Raw genomic sequence first — 17919 nt, 5'->3', positions numbered from 1 at the left:
GGTTACCAGCTTCTCTTACAGTCTGCTGAAGAGGTAGGCGACAGATCATCTTGATTTAATCTATCCAGCTGCTCACTGCTCGTCCACTCCTTCTCTTGCCGTCGATCTTCTCTTCCACGATTATTTTCTCTAGATTTCCTCCACCTCCTCTCACAGTACGGACAAAGAACTGAAGAATTCTTTGGTTGACACGAGAAGAAAGGGGAGCGGAGATACTTACTCTTTCGGTTTATTTATGCGTAGCGCCCTGGGCTATCACCAAAGCCCAAATGTTTCAATACGCTGCTTTCCTCTGGCCTTGGAGGTCCATGTTTTACAACTATAAAAGAAGGCGAAGACACGAGTGTTTCAATAAGGCGAACCTTTGAGCCGGACCTTTGTGATGTTCGTTATCTGTTTGTTCTGCCACATCTTTGTGAGATTCTTCATAGCTACTCGCCCTAGCGTGATCCATCTTCTTATTTCAACTTCACGGCCTCCCGTATTGCTGATGAATGACCCAAAATAGATGAAAGAATACACTACTTACAGATTCTTTATTAGACTTGTCAATCGAATCTGTGCTGTTCCATGATTTATCATAAGTGTGAACTTGCTGAGATTGATATCTAACCCATATTATAGACTTATGTCGTTTAATTTAAATAATAGCTCGGCAGAATAATCCTCGCTGTTGGCTAAAGGCAAATTTAATTAGTACCTCGGCAAAATAATCCTCGCTATTGGTTAAAAGCACGGTGTCATCAGTAAATCGCATGATACGTAGCTTTATATAATAGTTATGTTCGACGGAATTTCAGTGCTGCCTTCTCCTCAGTTATTGTTTGGTAGTCACAACCGTATAATGTTTTCCTTTTAGTACCAGATTAAAGACTTAATTGCTTACCAACTATAATCGTAACTCTTTCCTCCAACATAATCTTAAAAGCTACATTCATCTATGTAATATTATCTTTAATGCTTTAAAACTCTCTTTTATTTTTAATGCAACAAGGTTAAATATTATGATCATTTCAGTCACTTACTGATAAAGACGAGAAATCATGCCAGGCTTGGGCATACCTGCACTAATATTGTAGTGTTTACAGGATACAGAAATATCTAGAAGTGAGCGGAATTAAGTTCTCTTCAAGGGGTTGCGTAGAGACCACACTGATTCAGAGATCGCATGTTCTAATTTTGTAGTGGCATGTGTGCTACATTTGCCTGGAACTTTACTGACACCCGACAATTGGTGGGCGATAGAATAGGAGGGTAAATGTAGCAGACACATTGGCTGCACGGCAACCTGTAAAGTTCCAGGAAACTAGAGTACTTGCTGGACGGCAGAGGACGCGCAACACACGCAAAACAAGATAGGCGAACGAAATCCTGAAATCCCCGGATACTGCTGCTGCCCATCAAACAGCACATGTCCCAATAGCATCGTCTTTTCCACGAAAACACGGTTCTCAAAAGCTCGTCGCCGATACGCAATGTGCTATCAACTAGCAGTAACCCGTGTAGCCTGAAGCAATATTTGTACTGAAGAGGATAGATGTAACAAGGATGAAAAGTCGGTTATTTGAACGCTCTTAGTATTGTACAAGATTACCTCACAGCGCATCTAGAACCATTTTATTGAAAGATTGCAACGCTCTTTGTCTCTAGGTATTTTCAGCAGAAGGGAATGTATTGAAAGACAACTATAACATATGCTCTTCCTACGACTAATTAAATACAAACTAAGTACTCGAAAATGTTAGTTGGGTCCATATTGCCTCTTCTTTTGGATTGTGATAGTATAGTCGTAATAATATTTCACTTAAGCTTTGTTTGTCTAGCTTATATTTTATGTCCCATTCGCTTGACTGCAAGAAGAGTGTCCTCCATCGTGGCAGAAGGGGCTAGGCGTCGGGGGGGGGGGGGGGGGGGGATGTCCATAGGAGGGGGGGGGGGAGAAGCAGGAGCAGCACCCCTGCCACGTTTTTACTCTCGACAAAGAACCCCGGTACTCGTTTGGTAGCAATCGGAGTCGATCTGAGGCCATCCTGGAGGGACTGGAACGAGGAAAAAATCCTCGCTCCTACTTCTGGTATCATTAACCGATCCCCCCGTCCCTGTTCCATTCGGGAACGGGGCTTGGTAAGAATGATTATCGGTAAACTTATGTGTTAGCTCTAATACCTCGTGGTCGGTCATTTCACGAGAGGTATATGGGACACATACCGCAACGTGCTCTCTCGGAATTTCTGTGATGCAGATCGCCTCTCTTGTCTGTAACTGGAGTTTACTCATCATCTCTGTAACGCTCTTATGCCGCCTAAACGATCACGTGACGAAGCGCGCTGCTCTTCGTTATGTCTTCTCTAGCTCTTCTATTAGATCTGCCTGGTAGTGGCTACAGAGTGTTGTGCAGCGTTCAGGAACCGATCGAACAAATTTTCTGTAAGCCACTTCTTTCGCCGATGAGTTACATTAAGATTCGTCCTATGAATCTCAGCGCGACATTTGCGTTTCCTACTATCTGTAGTATGTGGTCATTCAGGTGGTTATTCCAAGATATTTTACGGTAGATACTGTATCCAGTAATTTGTCAAATGTTCAAATTTGTGTGAATTCCTAAGGGACCAAACTGCTGAGGTCATCAGTCCCTATACTAACACACTTCTTAAGCTAACTTATGCTAAGAACAACACACACACCCATGCCCGAGGGAGGACTCGAACATCCGGCGAGAGCGGCCGCGCAGTCCGTGACAGGGCGCCCTAAACCGCACGGCCACTCCGCGCGGCGTAATTTGTCATGAATAGTATAATTGTACAGTAGTGGAATTCTTCCCCGAGGTATGCGCAATATGTTACATTGACGAAGGCGTGCTGTTAAGTAGTGCCATAGATTCATTTATGTGAAAATTCTTTAAGCTTTTTAAGTAAAACAAACGTTATTAACGGGCTGCATCTTTCTTCTTCACGTATACGTATTTCTTTCTCAACATAGTCATTCTGGCTACGAACACATTCCTCCCAAACAGAGGACGGGCCGTTGACACTGTAACGTAGACATTGTCGACAGAGCTACCACCTCACCTCTGCTTTCACCGTTTCATCATCATTAAATTGAAGCCATCGTAGGTGTTCTGTAAGCTTTGGCAACAGATGAAAATCAGATCGGGCCAATTCGGGAGTGCATGGAGGACGATCGATGACAAGGAACCCAAGGCGTCTGTTTGTTGCAGATGTCGCAACGCTCGTGTGTGGTCTGCCATAGTCATTCTGAAGGAGAGGGTACTCCACGTTTAAACGAACTCTTTGAATTCGAAACACTATTACAGCAAGCTGTTTCTCAGGCACCGACATAGTTACGCCACACGCCGCCGTGGTACACGCTACAGTTCGGAACCCTCTAGCGGCAGAGGGCTGCAAATATGTGGACGTGATGAATAACGATGTAGATTTTTAATAACAATTGTTTTATTTAAAAATATTAGTTTTTAAATTAAAAAATTGGGGGCACTACTTTCCAGTACGCTCTCATACTTACGTTAAATCTCAACTCCCAACTGAATCATCCGTCAGTCCTCTGCAACTCCTTTTGCAAGTCGCTACAGTCTTCTGGCCTTGATGCTTCTTACACGGGGTGCGTTTAATATGTAAAGCAACAGTTTTCGTTCTTGGCCAGTTTCGACTCAAAAAATTAAGAAATTTTTGTGGGACATCGTGCAATACTCCAGCTTCAGCCCCTATCGCTTAATGAAGTTACGAAAGATGGCGGCGCTGTACATAGCCTTCCGTGGGTAACTGAGGTTCATTCCAACCAGAGAGCTATCACTGAGCTGCTTTTGGCGGAAAACCAGAATCGCAGACATTCATACGCGTTTTCAGAATGTCTGCTGAGACCTGGCAGTGAACAAAAGCGCGGTGAGTCACTGGGTGATGCGGCTATCATCTTCGCAACAACGTCACGCAAACCTATCCGATCTCCTGGGTACCGGTCGCCCACACACAGCTGTGACTGGTGCAGTATTGGAACGTGCAGACACCCTCATTCGAGGTTCAAAATGGTTCAAATGACTCTGAGCACTATGCGACTTAACTTCTGAGGTCATCAGTCGCCTAGAACTTAGAACTAATTAAACCTAACTAACCTAAGGACATCACAAACATCCATGCCCGAGGCAGGATTCGAACCTGCGACCGTAGCGGTCGCTCGGCTCCAGACTGTAGCTCCTAGAACCGCACGGCCACTCCGGCCGGATCATTCGAGGTGATCGATCGTTAACTATCAAACAACCCACTGCTCAACTGGACCTCTTGTTGGTAGTAGTGATACAATAGTCCATCAGTTGGGGTAATCAAATGTGTGTGCGCACTGGTTGCCTCTCCGCATAACAAAAACCATAAAGCACAACGTAGGATCATGTGCGCGGAATTGCTTTTGCGTTACGAAGTTGATGATGACAAATTTGTCGAACATCGTCTCAGGCCATGAAACAAGGCTTCATCACTTCGAACCGGGAGCAAACAGCAATCTATGGACTAGCGCCGAACTTCCTGTCCTCCGAAAGAAAAGTTCAAAACCGCACCCTCAGCCACTCTGAAGTTTATTATGTTACCCTCGAAGAAACCACCTCAGGGTGTTTGTCGTCATAAAAATGCAAACTGATAAAGCACACAAGTTTGCGCACCCTAGGGTAGCTTACATAACTCCATCGGACTGTTCTTCCTCATCCACCCAGAGCCCGGATCTCACAAACTCTGACTTCCTTTTATTTAGCCCAATGAAGGATGCACTCCGCAGCAAGCAGTACGTGGACGATGGGAAGGTTATTAACGCAGCAAGACATTAGCTACGACGTGGACCAGCGGAGTAGTACCAGGCGGGCATACAGCACTGAACGGAGATTATGTTGTAGCCAAAAGACAGGAGAATAATACCGTGTATTGGAATCCTGATTAAAATCAATCTGTTGTCAGAAAAAAAGGGGTTGCATTACTTATTGAACGGTTCTCGTACACAACCACGTCATCTGCTAATGCCCTTATGGAATTTCTGACATTTTCCGCTAGGTCATCTACACATACCACAAACAGTAACCGTTCTATCACGTTTCCTTGGGGTATTTCTGAAATTACCATTAATCTGTCGATTTTGTTGCGTCAAGAGCGACGTGTTGAGTTATACCTGCAAGAAAGTCTTGAATTCAGCCAAAAATCTAATCCGAGGCACGATCATCTCGTATTTTTTGTCATTAAACGACAGTGCGGGCAGTGTAAAACGCCTTCGTGAAGTCAAGGAAGGCGGCATGAACCTGAGCTCCGGTGTCTACAGTATGGGGATCTCACGGAGGAACAAAACGAACTGAGTTCGGCTTGATCTCTGTTTGTGGCCACCTTGTTGATATTTATAGATCTTCTTTCTCCAAAAACGTCATAACACCTGGGCACAAAGCATGTTCTATAATTCTACGACAGACTGGCTTCAGCTATATAGGCCTATAGTTATGTGCATCAGTCCTTCGACTCTTCTTGAAAACGGGAATGACGTGCATTTTTTTCCAGCCGTCAGTTGCCCTTTGCTGCTCCACTTGTATTAGACATTGCACTTGTGAAAGTATACGACACTGCAACCAAAAACGATCCAGGGAGCATTGTTAGCAAACGACCCATTTCCGAGATAATTACGATTGTGTGGTTCGGAGTCACCGTTGCATCCAACATGAGATATTGTCCTAGCTAGGACAAACGTACTTGAAATGTTATTTTTTCGAGCAAATCTCCATCTACGAGGGACGTTCAATAAGTAATGCAACATTATATATATATATATATATATATATATATATATATATATATATATATATATATACACTTATTCAAGATTCCAATACATCACGTTATATCCCATACTTTTGGCCACAAAACTCTGCTTTTCAATATAAGCTCCGTTCAATGCGACGGCCATACATGTTACTGGGAGGGGTTGTATGCCTGCAAGGCGTGGACAGGGCCATACTCAATTACCGTTGGTTGCTCTTTTTATTTTTTATTTTTTAAAATCACGTTCACTTTATTTGGAACCAGTTGCAATTAGGTTGACAATAAGGAACAATTATCAAATTTTACTGTTAAGACACAATGTCTAATACAATTCTTAAGCAAGTTGCACTCAAGGCTGAAGGCCTTATTGACCAGAAATTCACATTATTTGTCGGCTGAAGGCCTGGATAGCAAATTCTTAAGAACATTTCAATTTCTCCAAGACATACCAAAATATTTAAAAAGAAAGACACAATCATCAAAATTTCACCATTAAGAGACAATATCTAATCAAAAATTCTTAAGACAAATTGCATTCACAGCTGAAGGCCTCATTGACAAGAAATTCAAATTACTTGGCGGCTGAAGGCCACACTAGCAATATCTCAAAATGAAAATATTTAAAAATAAAAAACAATCATCACAATCCGATCAAACCAAGAGAGAAATGGGCCTCAGACACTGAAGCAGGGATCGGCCTGGGAAAGTCACTCAACTTCGCAACAAATGAGACAGGCAGCCAAGAGTTGTATTCACTTAACCGGACGGCAACTCAAACTAGTGACAGTTTCAACGCAGACCAACACTCTCGCAAATTCTCCCTAACGTCTGATAACCAACACAACGATGGAATAACCCAGGCAAGGCGGAACCAGCGGACAGTGCTGCGTCTTCAGAATCCGGTCTTTAGAGCATCCAGAAGCAGAAGGAACCACTACGACCAAAGCAGCCCAAAAAAAACAACATATCCGGACCACAGTCAAGGAGGCTGTCGAACTACACGCCTTACCGGACAGCAGCGGCAAGGGGAGGAGAGGTACAGTCTGCGAAAATACGCCAACCTCCAGGGTAGGTAACTGGAGCGCTAGCAGCCACTAGGCAGAAAAATACCGCCGGTTGAACTTCACCAATAAACACAAGGAATTCAATGATTAATAATAAGAAACGGAGGACGGCTAACTAATTTCGCCAAGTCCAAACACTCCACTCGTTGCTCTTTGTCTCAGCGACCCTGTGAACAGCAACGCGCGAACAAACGGCGTGATCACAAAATAGTGGAGGTATCACTACTGGGTTAGTGTTCACTCAACTCAAACGTCCTGGGTCCGGGGGACAACGAGGTTGTGGCCTCCGCAACTGCAGCCCCTCGATCCGGCAGTGCCCGTGTGCCGCCAGCCGTCCCGGCATGTCCTTGTGCTGCCTGACCTCACTGCTGCTCCGTCCCAACCCAACTCCACGACACACCCGACCCAGAAACACTTCCAAAGATAGTACCATGGTATAAGATATCGACAACCGCTGCTGCAGCTATTCGTGGACAGACAACGCTAGCAAACGTAATGGTGACAGTAAACACAAGAAGAAAACGAGACGCCACTATCTCTCGCTGCATCGATAACCTCCCAAATATCTACGTACTATTTCCTGCAGAGTACTTCATTGGGCAAAACACATGGACATAGGAAGCTGCGAGATTCGTATTCTAGAGGGAATGAGGAAGAGCAGTCTAATGAAGTGTTGTGAGTGCCTCTCGGGTGCACAGATTTGTGTGACGCCTTGCGTTGTAATGGAGAAGGAGAAGTTCGTCTTCATTTTGTGGCGACGAACACGCTGAAGTCTTTTCTTCAGTTTTCTGATGGTAGCACAATACACTTCAGAGTTAATCATTGCATCAGGACGGAGAATATCAAGCAGAATAACCCTCTCAGAGTCCCAAAAGACTATCGCCCTGGCTTTACCGGCGGTGGGCGCGGCTTTGAACTTTTCCTTCGAAGGAGAGGTGGTGTGATGCCACTGCACGGACTGCCGTTTTGTTACCAGTTTTGAAATAATGAACCCATCTTCCATTGCCTGTGACGATGCTCAACAAAAAGTGGTCGCCATCAGTCTCGTAATGTGCAAGCAATTCCGCACAGACGACCGTTCGTTGCTCTTTGTGGGCTTCTGTTAGGCAGCTAGGAAGCCAGCGGGCACACATCTTTGAGTTCCCCATCTGATGTCAGCACTACTAGCAGAGACGTCCAGTTGAGCAGCGAGGTGTTTGATTGTAATTCGTCGATTACCTCGAGTGAGAGTGACCGCTCGTTCCAACATTGCAGTAGTCACAGGTCTGTGTGGCCGGCCGGCATGCTATAGATCGGACAGGTTTGTTTGACCGTGTTGCGATCATGAAAGGCGCATCGCTCACTGACTCACCGTGCTTTTGTTCACTGCCAGGCCGCTATACACACACATTGCAAGCGCGCTTCAGTATATGCGATTCTGTGGTTTTCCTCCAACAGAAACTAAATTATCTCACTGCCAGCAATGCGCTTCCGTTAGAGTAGCCATTCTGAAGGCTAGGTATAGCGCTTCCACCTACCGCGACTTCGTGAAACTAACAGCGTCTGAAGTGGAAACATTCCACGATGTCCCATAACAAATTCCATATTTTACAACCTCAGCTGACCGATAAAATGTGTTGCTTTACTTATTAAATGCCCCTTGTAAGGGGGCTCAAATTTTTTCTATGGACTACCTTATCAAGGAAAACGATACAACTTCAGCACGTTATAAGTTATAATTCACTCTACGTTTACCTGTTAAAAGATGTATACCACATGTGATCCTCGCAACTGAATGCAATATAACACTCGTCTCTGCAATGAGCTATGAAATCTTTCAAATGCCACCAGCTCATCTCCTAAAACTTGAGAAGATTCCACAGTTCTCCAACCGTATCAACTGGAGCGCTATACACTACTCGTTTGAGATAGCCCCAGACAAAAAATCCCAGAGAGTTGAGATTAGGTGATATATCAGGCCAAGATGCAGGCCCTGCTACATCTGACCATCTGTAACCATATTGGCGTGTTAGATGTGTTACATCAGCTACGAAATATGCCGGTGCACCATCATAAATCAGCCACATTCCACAGTTACGAAGCACCGATTAAATTTAAGCCCAGTAGCGTGGGATGTAATTACGAAGTTCACATTCCAAATATATTTGTACTAACTAGAAAAATGCTTCGCACTGAAGTCACCGGTGGCTCGAAAGTACAGATTGGCAATTACCTCGCAAACGGTTTGTTTGCGGGCCCATGTTTACCAAAATGTGATTATTTCTATTATATACTTTCATTTGTGCAAGTTTTCGTTATTAATTATGATACAGTCTGTATATAATGGTACAACGTTATTCATTTTGAACATCTGGTTTAGAAAAGGATTGGCAGTTAAAATAAAAGGTTTCCTTTACTTCACCGTCAACACGACCTATAGTTAAAACTAGAGTGCAATCTCATAGGCCCCTATAATCTTGATCTTTACTGTTTTCTTAAAGCATATGCAATTCTCGAAATATCTTTATGTCCCAGTTAAAATGACCGGTGTACAGAATTCTCTTCAGCGGCGACAGAGAAAGGTAACTAGTATTAGGGCCGGAGAACAACGATTTTACAAGAAAAAATCATATCCACGGGATACACACTAGAAATCTGGAGTGGCTTCCGGTATCAAAATTTAAAAAAAAATTCGCTAAAGCAAACATTTACTATCACAGAAACTATGTTCCTTGGGCAGCAAGGTTTATTTAAAAACCAAAATGCAACATTTTTCCCCTAAAAGTTTTCTTATTAAATTGCTTTCATGAGATATCGACACTAAATCGATGTGTATCACAAATTACGTGTTTAGTAATATTGCTGTATCTGTCGTCGGTAATTTATGCGAAGGAAATTATTGTGCAAAACATAAATTTCTTTGGGGTAACGGGCATGTAATTGGTTCCAATGGCTCCGAGAACTATGGGACTTAACATCTGAGGTCACCAGTCCCCTAGACTTAAAACTACTTAAACCTAACTAACCTAAGGACGTCACACACATCCATACCCGAGGCAGGATTAGAATCTGCGACCGTAGCAGCCGCGTCGTTCCGAACTGAAGCGCCTAGAACCGCTCGGCCACCGCGGACGGCTGGCATGTAATTAACGGTGTTCTCTGACAGGAGTGTTACGCAAGCATGTAACGTTTACAACATCCTTGCACAGTAGCTAACACACCACACATGCAGACCTGATAAATAAAGACTTACTGCTTGGGACAACTGACAATCATCTGCATTCCGCTTCTGGATGTTTAATTACATCGTGTGTAGTGATAGGACCCCGCCTCTCACATTTTTCTCGTCCAAAACGATCGTTAGCTGCTTGTCGTGCGCTGTCGAAATAGGTGAAGTAAACCTCTTCGCTCAAGATAATACATCACAACTTTTGAAGAGAGTAAGTAATCATGTTAAGTCTTTCCAACTTTCTGGGAAAGAACTGATAAGCTTGAAGAGCAGCAGTCTGGTCAAGAATCATGATAATAACATTGCGAATATGAAGTGGGCGCGCCTGATTACCGAAGAACTGTATAAACACCTGTATCTGCGAAAGGATGAATTTTACTCCCTTTTCAAACTACGATACTCTCTCCTACGATGAGCGGAATTTACAGCTGTATTGGAGTATACATCATGCTGCTGTGAGCTACATGTCTGAAACATAACACCAGTTATTGGTTGGCCTCATATATCCTGATATATCGGATATCCTGATTCGTATTTTGACGCGAATTGTGAACTGCTGTTTACCAAGAGCACGAAGCCTTTTTCAAAACTCAACTACGAACTACATGTGAATAATTGTGTGCTAAAATAAAGCAGTTTTGTCACTAGTTGGTATGATGCGTTTGAAAACAGCTATGAGTCATAAATTGATGATGTATTTCAAAAACATTTCATTATTTATTCTCATTATTAGGTTTCGGAGATATTATTCATCACATGGCTGCCTTAGTATTTAGAGAACGAATGAAATGCGGTTATCTCTTAATGAATGCTGGGGAACTGGCAGTGACAAAAAACTAAATATTTTAAAAGTGGATTAGTAGATATTTTAAACGAATCACTACACTGAATATTTTCAATAATCATAGGTTGCTTAGTGTTCACTGTAATTCACAAGATATTCGAAGAGAATGAGGTTTTACAATATTGTAAGCCAACGCACGGACATGAATCAGCAGCATTTTAGAGACTACATTTCTTTTTCATTACTGCAATTTCATTACCTAAGCTTTCACAGAAGGATGTCAACTAAAATCGATGGAGCACTTGAATTTTAAGTCAATGGACTCTGAAAATTGAAAAGGTCGAAAGAAGACGCGCATGTACCCAATAAGAATTGTGATGAATCAAGATCTCCAGTGCGATAATGTGGAAATATTGTTAGTTCGCTGCAATTAGAGTTTATAGTGAACACAAGATGATTTTCCTCTCCAGTTTGTTAATTGACCGTACATTCCATCTAAAACTGTCATCATTACATCGGTGAATTTGTTCAAAAAATGGCTCTGAGCACTATGGGACTTAACTTCTAAGCTCATCAGTCCCCTAGAACTTAGAACTACTCAAACCTAACTAACCTAAGGACATCACACACATCCATGCTCGAGGCAGGATTCGAACCCGCGACCGTAGCGGTCGCGCGGTTCCAGACTATAGCGCCTAGAACCCCTTGGCCAACCAGGCCGGTGGTGAATTTGTGTAGCTGTTTTAAGTTTTTTATTCATAATGGATTTAGGATCAATATTCAGTTACCTAGTTACTAGTTACCTCAGTAACAGCAATATTAGAAACACAAATAAGGAAGTAGAGTTGTTAATGATAAGACATTGAAAATCATTTGTCGTATCCTGTTTTGTGATCTTTTTGGAGGCACGAAGGACAAAGAAAACGTATCGTTTCATAACGCAGATCTCCAGTATTAGCCTGATGGATACAACATCCCTCCGGGAGATCAGAATGGGGAATTAATCTGGAATCCTTTGCGAAACGGAGAGATGACGATGACAATTTTCAATTTTTCAGTTATGGCCATATGTCCTGTGGATACACATTAAGTGTCTTTAGAGCAGGGGGTTCTATTTCCTTCTACATCCTCACGCCCATGATCACTGCACATTCTTCGGCCTTTTAGAGGCAGTTTCCCACCCGAGGGCAAGAGCTCGTGTTTCTCTCTGTTCCTCAGCTCTATTTGACAAGGCCGTTGCCGAACGAAGGTAACGCCTTATGCCGAAAGTTTTTAGTCACCGTTACCGATGAATTCCATTCAAAATTTAAACTGTGAGTTGTTCGAACTGAAGACGTAGACCTCTTGTTTAGTCCACGTTTCTTGCCCTCTTGATTCTAAATTTAACTATCAGAATTTCATGTATTATACGAGGTTTAGCTATAAAATAACGGGACTGATGTTGTCACAGAGTAAGTACGCATGTGCAAAGATCAACGACCAACTGCTGTTAAGCGTGAGACCTCCTCAGTCGAATGTAGCACGTCTGCTATCTACAGACAAATTACTGTGTCCGTGGCCTTTGTTTGTAGTGAGAGCTGCCATTTACTTTTGTGGGGAAAATGATAAATGTAATAATAGAGCAACGAACTGTCCTGAAGTTTAACATGTAACTTGGAAAACCTACTACTTAAACCTATCTTTTACTAAAAGAAGTGTATACGAATACGTTTATCACGTACTTGACTTTTTGAGTGGGTCAAGCGCTTCCAAGATGGCAGAGAAAGTGCTAAAGATGACTCTCGCCACCGACGCTCTTCGATGTCAAAAATGGATGAAAATATCAAAAACGTGGGTAACTTGGTTCGATCTGACTATCGGTTGCGTATTCGATCGTTTGCTAAGACTGTAGGAATTGACAAAGAACGCGTAAGGCAAATTTTACATAACCCATTTAACATGAGAAAAGTGTGTGCGAAACTGGTGCCGAAAATTCTTACGATGGAACAAAAAATAAAAGCTCGTGAAAATGTTTGTACTGACACTTTGAATTCCATTGAAAAATGTCCTAATTTCTTTGACAGAATGGTAACATGTGACGCTTGGTTTTCCAGTTAGAATCCAGAAACTAAACGCCAATCCGTGTACAGGAAGGACTCAACTTCACCGAGAGCGAAAAAGGCTCGAATGAGCAAATAAATGTTCAAAGTGATGATGAATGGTTTTTTTTTCGTTATTCATCGAATTGTGAATCTTCGCTGGGTTCCTGAAGGTCAAACTACTAAACAATTTTTTTGAGTCTTCATTCTTCTGACGGATTTGATGCGGCAGCCACGAATTCCTCTCCTGTGCCAAGCTCTTCATCTCAGAGTAGCACTTGCAACCCACGTCCTCAAATATTTGCTGGATGTATTCTAATCTCTGTCTTCCTCTACAGTTTTTGCCGTCTACATCTCCCTCTACTACCACAGAAGTTCATGTCTGATGTCTTAGCAGATGTCCTATCATCATGTCCTTTCTCCTTGTCTGTGTTTTCTACATACTTCTTTCCTCTCCGATTCTGCGGAGAACCTCCTCATTCCTTACTTCATCATTCCGCCTAACTTTCAAAATTCGTCAGTAGTACCATATCTCGAATGCTTCGATCCTATTCTGTTCCAGTTTTCCCATTGTCCATGTTTCACTACCACTGTGCTACAAACGTACGTTCTCATAAATTTCTTCCTAAACTAGACCTATGTTTGATACTAGTAGACTTCTCTCGGCCAGGAATGACCTTTTTGCCACTGTCAGTCTGCTTTTGATGTCCACCTTGTTCCGTCCGTCATGGGTTATTTTACTGCCTAGGTAGCGGAATTCCTTAACTTCATGTGCTTCGTGACCAGCAATCCTGATGTTAAGTTTCTCGCTGTCCTCTTTTCTGCTACTTGTCAGTACTTAAGTCTTTCTTCGATTTACTCTCAGCCCATATTCTGTACTCATTAGACTTCATTCAATTCAGCAGATCACGCAATTCTTCTTCACTTTCACTCAGGATAGCAACGTCATCAGCGAATCTTACTATTGATATCCTTTCACCTTGAATTTTAATTCCACTTCTGAACGTTTATTTCCTTCATTACTTCTTCGATGTACAGATTGAACAGTAGGGGCGAAAGACTACATCCCTGTCCTACACCCTTTTTAATCCGAGCACTTCGTACTTGGGCGTCCACTCTTATTATTCCCTCTTGGCTCTTGTACGTATTGTCTATTACCAGTTTCTATAGCTTACTAGTATTTTCCTTAGGATTTCGAACGTATTGCACCATTTTACATAGTCGAACGTTTTTTCCAGGTCGACAAATACTGTGAACGTGTCTTGATTTTTCTTTAGTCTTCGTTCCATTATCAACCGAAACATCAGAATTGCCTCTCGGGGGCATCAAGTAAGGCAGAAGGGATAGACGACGTTCTATCAGAATTTCTCAAACCTTTGGGGGAAGTGGCAACGAGGTTGGTGTGTAGAATATATGAGTCTGGTTGGTTGTTTTTGGGGAAGGAGACCAGACAGCGAGGTCATCGGTCTCAGCGGATTAGGGAAGGACGGGGAAGGAAGTCGGCCGTGCCCTTTGAAAGGAGCCATCCCGGCATTTGCCTGGAGCGATTTAAGGAAATCACGGAAAACCTAAATTAGGATGGCCGGACGCGGGATTGAACCGTCGTCCTCCCGAATGCGAGTCCAGTGTCTAACCACTGCGCCACCTCGCTCGGTATATGAGTCTGGCGATATACCATGTGACTTTCGGAAAAGCATTATCCACACAATTCCGAAGTGTGAAAGAGGTTACAAGTGCGTGAATCATCCAACAATCAGCCTAACAGCTGATGCACGCAAGCGGCTGACGGGAATAGTCTAGAAAAGAACGGAAAAGAAAACATACGATCTGTCAGATGACAATCAGTTTGACTTCAGGAAAGGTAGAGGCAGGAAAGGTAAAGGCAGGAAAGGTAGAGGCATTTCTGACGTTGTGTTTGATAATGGAAGCAAGATTAGAGAAAAATTAAGACACGCTCATAGTTCAAATGGTTCAAATGGCTCTGAGCACTATGGGACTTAACATCTGTGGTCATCAGTCCCTAGAACTTAGAACTACTTAAACCTAACTAACCGAACGACATCACACACATCCATGCCCGAGGCAGGATTCGAACCTGCGACCGTAGCAGTTGCGCGGCTCCGGACTGAGCGCCTAGAACCGCGAGACCACCGCGGCCGGCCACGCTCATAGTGTTTATCGATCTGGGAAAAGCGTTAGACAGTGCAAAATGTTGTAAGACGTTCGAAATTTTCAGAAAAATAGGGGTAATGTGTAGGGAAAGATGAATAATATACATCTACAAGAACCAAGAGGGAACAATAGGAGTGGAACACCAAGAAAGAAGTGCACGTATTAGAAAGGGTATAAGACAGGAATACAGTCTTTCACCCCTACTGTTCATTATGTACACGAAGAAGGAATGACGGAAATAAAGGAAAGGTTCAAGAGTGAGATTAAAATTCAAGTTGAAAGGAAATTAGTGATAAGATTCGCTGATGACACTGCTACCCACAGTGAAAGTGAAGAAAAATTACGAGTCGCCTGCTGAAAGGAATGAATAATCTAATGACTACAGAATATGGAGAGATTATATTGAAGAAAGACGAAAGTAATGAGCAGTAGCGGAAATGGTAACAGTGGGAATCACAGCATCAGATCTTGTCATCACGAAGAAGATGACAAATTGTGCTACCTGTGTAAGAAGAAGGGATACTATGATAGGAAATGTGTCAAGGCATCAGCGAATAACTTCCGTGGTACTAGAGGGTAAAACTGTAGAGGAAGGCAGAGACTGGAATACATCTAGTAAATAATTGAGAACGTGGGTTCAAGTGCTACTCTGAGATGAAGAGATTGGCGTAGGAGAGGAAGTCGTGGCGAGCCACATCAAACCACTTAGAAGACTGATGTAGTACAGCACCCCAATATTGGAGCTGCAGACCAACTATTTTCTTAGCCCGACTTAGCATCACGGACTCTAACCTTTTCCCAAGACCAAATCTGCATTAAAAGGAACAAGATTTCTGTTTTAGAGAGCTGGCAGAAGATGACTTCCGTCACTGATTACATCAATGGAAAACCTATATGGAGCATTGTAAGGGTAGACGAAGGGAGTGTATTGAGGATGACAATAGATAAATATGTATGCTTTTGAAATATTCAAATGTTTTACAGCAATAGTCTCGTTATTTTATAAAAGGAGGAGGAGAAGGAGGAGGAAATTAGTTCAAAAATGGTTGAAATGGCTCTGAGCACTATGGGACTTAATATATGAGGTCATAAGTCCCCTAGAACTTAGAACTGCTTAAACCTAACCAACCTAAGGACATCACACACATCCATGCCCGAGGCAGCATTCGAACCTGCGACCGTAGCGGTCGCGCAGTTCCAGACTGAAGCGCATAGAACCGCTCGGCCACAGCGGCCGGCTAGGAGATTAGTGTTTAGCGTCCTGCAGGCAACAAGGTCATAGGATTTATATTACAACAAATAAGCTGTCGGTCACAAATACTAAGTCAAAATTGACCAGGTTTCGACGCTACTATCAGCGTCGTCTTCAGAATTAAACTAACTGTTCTAAAACGTAATAGGTATATAAGACATTAATAAACTAAAGTGTATACTGACTGGAAAGAGATGCAGTACTTACAAGTCACATTCTAAAAAAATCTAAGCCGGAAAGGCTACGTCATGAAAAGTTGTAAATAAGATAAGATGGCAAGCCGGTAAGGGCTGCTCGTACCTGAGTGAACACGGGTTGCAACAAAACTGAGGTGCCCGCGTTAGAAAGTGTGGGCAAGTAAACATGGTGTTGCTACGAGCGCCATCTAGTAGCCGCAGAAACAACTAGGCTACTGTACATTCAAAATTAGACACATGAAATTGCAATGAAGCTGATTCGGGCATAATGTAAGCACTAATAATAATAATAAGATGAAGTTACATTGTTATCTGTTTTAAACGGAGATACATTTTGTAACGTAAAAAAAAACTCAGTTATGACATACAAGAAAACAGCAAAGACGTGACAGGAAAATAAGATTTCGGCAAACTGCATGAGGAAATCTGAATCAAAGATCAAGCAACGTCTTTACAGAGTCAACAAAGTTTTTACTTCGCAGCTGCAGCTGTTCGTTGAGAATGAGGCCATCGTGACAGGATAGATGTTTGAAAATCTCCAGTTCCTCTAAAACATCTAACCTACGCCCCTTATTTTCGGTATGCAGAATATTGCTATCGCCAATGGCTTTAGGCACGTGACCAGTAATTAAGAGATGATCGGCAAAGGATGAATTTAGGGGACTGGTACCGTTTTTTCTCAAAAGATGTTCTTTATGTCTGATGGTGAAAGCATGTCCAATTTGCCCTATGTAATAGGAGGAGCAGGTATCACAGATGATCTTATAAACGCCAGAACTTTCTGCAGGGGACCGAATGGATTTCAAATTATGAAAGAAGTTTCTCTTCAGATTGTTATTAGAAGAGAAGGCAATATTGCAGTTGTATTTGTTGCGAAACATGCGCTGAATCTGATAGGAAATGGGTCCTACGAAAGGAATAGAAAAACGTTTTTTTTTTTTTTTTGGTTAACTTCTGCGAGTGAGTAGTTTATTAATGTCTTATACACCTATTATGTTTTAGAACAGTTAGTTTAATTCTGAAGACGACGCGCATCTTAGCGTCGAAACCTGGTCAATTTTGACTTAATATTTGTGACCGAGGGCTTATTTATTCTAATATGATTCTGACACGGTCACTGAACCTAAGCAGCTATGTTCAAAGTTTTTAAGGTCATAAGAGATGGATCACAAGCTCGGATTAGGGAAGGATGGGGAAGGAAATTGGCCGTGCCGTTTCAAAGGAACCATCCCGGCATTTGCCTGAAGCGATTAAGGGAAATCACGGAAAACCTTAATCAGGATGGCCGGAGGCGGGTTTGAACCGTCGTCCTCCCGAATTCGAGCTCAGTGTGCTAACCACTGCACCACCTCGCTCACCTCCGTTA

This window comes from Schistocerca americana, chromosome 3 (assembly GCF_021461395.2).
Source record: "Schistocerca americana isolate TAMUIC-IGC-003095 chromosome 3, iqSchAmer2.1, whole genome shotgun sequence".
NCBI lineage: Eukaryota > Metazoa > Arthropoda > Insecta > Orthoptera > Acrididae > Schistocerca > Schistocerca americana.
Note: the sequence above shows the minus strand (reverse complement) of the source record.